A 3,197-nucleotide genomic window follows, 5' to 3' on the forward strand; every position below is an offset into this window, starting at 1 on the left:
GAGATCCTACCATGTCAGACTAATAGCCGTTCAATCTTTTTGTTAAAACCTCCAGTGGTGGAGTACCCACAAATTCTGAAGGCAAACTATTCCACTGATTAATTGTTCTCAGTGTCAGGAAATTTCTCCTTAGTTCTAGGTTGGATCTCTCTTTGACAAGTTTCCATTTATTGCTTCTTGTCCTGCCTTCAGGTTCTTTGAAGAATAGATTGACTCTCTCTTCTTTGTGGCAGCCTCTTAAGATATTGGAAGACATGCCACCCCTAATCTTTCTCTTCAATGGACTGGACATATCCAGCTCATGCAACAATTCTTCATAAATTCACATTCTAAATGCAACATTCTGTTAAGGATGCAGGTTGAACTGCAACATCGTAATACTGTATATTAATATTGTTCATTTTTAGTTATTTACCAAAAATGCCAGAATGAAAAACTAGAATGTAAATAAAGCAATGCAGCATAATTACTGCTCTGGGCATTTAATACTGTATGACATTCAATTCAGAGTGCCTTACGGTTGTGAGATAAGCTATCAATATTTCAAAGCAATCAAATGAACAAGTCAGAGCAGTTTAGTATGAGACACAGAAGTTCTCTTTCTAAAAGGTTTCTTTTTTCTCTCCAATGAGAGAAAAAGAGCTAAAACTAAGCATATAGAAATGAAATATTATCTCATTTAAGCAAAAAGAAAAGGGAAATATACTATTCTTGATATACTTGAAATATACTTGGAAATATACTTGGAACACTGCATCAACTTTTGGTCACCACAATATAAAAAAGATGTTAAGACTCTGGAAAGAGTGCAGAGAAGAGCAACAACATTGGTTAAGAAGTTGGAGGCTAAAATATATATGGAACGGTTGCAGGAATTTGATATGTCTAGTGAAAAGAAGGACTAGAGGTGACATGATAGCAGTGTTCCAATATTTGAGGGGCTGCCACAAAGAAGAAGAGGTCAATCTATTGTACATAAAGCACCAGAAGGCAAGACAAGAAGCAGTGGTTGGAAATTAATCAAGGAGAGAAGCAATCTAGAACGAAGGAGAAATTTCCTGACAGTGAGAACAATAAACCAATGGAACTTGCCTTCAGAGGTTGTGAGTGCTTCATCATTGGAGGCTTTTAAAAACGAACTGGACAGATATTTGTCTAAAATGGTATAGGGCCGTGATGGCGAACATATGGCACACGTGTCACAGGTGGCACACAGAGTCCTCTCTGCGGGCACATGAGCCATCACCCTAGCTCAGCTCCACCGCGCATATGTGTGCGCCACCTGCCGGCCAGCTGATTTTCAGGTCTCTGCCATGCCTGCAGGAGACCATTTTTGGTCCCAGGAGGCTGCAGGGAGACCTTCTAGGCCCAAAACAGGGCATGAGGGGGCATGCGCACATGGGGGGGCAGGGCACATGAGGGGGTCACACGCACATTGCATTATGGGTGTAGGCATACACACATGCGCTTTTGGCACGCAATGACAAAAAGGTTAGCCATAGCTAGTATAGGGTCTCCTGCTTGAGCAGGTGGTTGGACTAAAAGATCTCCAAGGCCCCTTCCAACTCTGTTATTCTATTATTTAGTAAAATGGTTTGCTGGAAGTGGCTTTTATCATCTTAACATACAAACATACAAAACTCATTTCTACTTCATAGCAATCCTACCATATTTTTTGGAGTATAAGACTCACCTTTTTCCCGCAAGAAAGAGGGTGAAAATCTGGGTGCGTCTTATACACTGAATACAGCATCTTTTGCCTCCCGAAACCCTGCCCCCATCACCAAAATGGCAGTGCAAAGCCTTTAGAATGGTTTCAGGGTGCTCCTGGGGGCTGGGGAGGGCAGAAATGAGTGAAAATGGGCCATTTTTTGCTCAATTTCCCCTCCCAGCCCCCAGGAGCACTCTATATGCCTCCCAAAGGCTATGCATGCCCTTTTTTGACAAAAAGCGGGCCCGTTTTTGCCAAAAAATGGGCTGTTTTTTGCTCAATTTTGCCCCCACCCCACCCCTCAGGAGCACAAGCCTCCTTAAAGCTATTCATGCCCCCCCTTTTTTTTTTGAAAAAAAAAAAAACCAGACCTGTTTGGGGAGGTCTGCAGAGTGCAAAAACTTTTTTTTTAATTTGCCTCTTCAAAATCTTGGTGCATACTCCGGTGCTTCTTATACTCCAAAAAATAGGGTAGATTTCAAACTTTTCCCAATCTGGTGCCCTCCAGATGTATCCTCCAAGAGTTTCTTATTTCTCATTGCAGAAATGTTCTTTTTTCCCTCTGATAATCAGTTATGAAAAGATGCACAAAACTGCCAAAAATAACCCAGATATCTGCTGTAACAAAAAATTTAAACTCATTATTTTCCTTAAAAAAAAATTAAGCTTTTCTCCCCCTCCCTCAGCATGGCAGCTTTGAAGCTTATATCACAAAAGAAACTCACTAACAGTGCTAATTCCCGTTCATAAACAACAAGTTTTCTTTGAAACTGGGTTCTTTTAAAAAAAAAAAAGACTATTGTAAAATCAAACAGAAGGAAATGAACCCTTAGCTAAAGAGAGTGAGAACCCCCTGGGATAAAGGTGCCAATTCATTTCTAATCAATTTTTGATTTAATTTTGAATTGCAAATAAAAAAATATATTTGTAATAGTGCCATTGAATAAAATGGAAATAAAAAGTAAAGCTATCAAGAATAAAATGGAGCCAATCCATTGTCATGGAGAGCAGGGATCTGCATTATATCCACAAAGTTGGCATGCACGGCCTAAAAAATCACCATACCAGAGGCAAAATCACTTCAAAGAACAGGGGCAGGGCCCTCATCTGACAGAACCTGTTACTTTAGATCAGGGGTCACCAACCTTTCAGACCACAGGGACCACTAAATTCAAATTTTTAAACCCCCACGGACCACTAATATGAATTTTCTAAAAAGATAGATAGTATTTTGTGCAATATAAAAAATGCAAATAATTTTACTGTGGACCACCAAAAAAATTTCACGGACCACTGGTTGTTGACCAGTGACCAGATCACTTTGGACACACTTGCCAAAGAAAGCTGTCCTCAGGTAAGACGCAAAGGGTCCAGTCACAACTCATTTCCAACAATCCAGCAAAACAAATCCACTTTATCTGGGGGAGGTTCCTCCACCTTCAGCAACGTGGCACACATGATTCATCATCTGATAATCCCTTTGCAA

At 40.4% G+C, this 3,197-nt stretch overlaps 1 protein-coding gene across 1 annotated transcript in view; it reads right to left on the bottom strand.

Annotated features, from left to right (window-relative positions):
* Window positions 1–3,197, bottom strand: part of B4GALT1 (beta-1,4-galactosyltransferase 1) — a 56,184-nt gene that overhangs the window by 51,970 nt on the left and 1,017 nt on the right. The window lies entirely within an intron of this gene.

This window comes from Thamnophis sirtalis, unplaced genomic scaffold (genome assembly GCF_051295495.1).
Source record: "Thamnophis sirtalis isolate CommonGarterSnake01/CBP01778 unplaced genomic scaffold, rThaSir2_p1.2 scaffold_5, whole genome shotgun sequence".
In the NCBI taxonomy this organism is placed as follows: domain Eukaryota; kingdom Metazoa; phylum Chordata; class Lepidosauria; order Squamata; family Natricidae; genus Thamnophis; species Thamnophis sirtalis.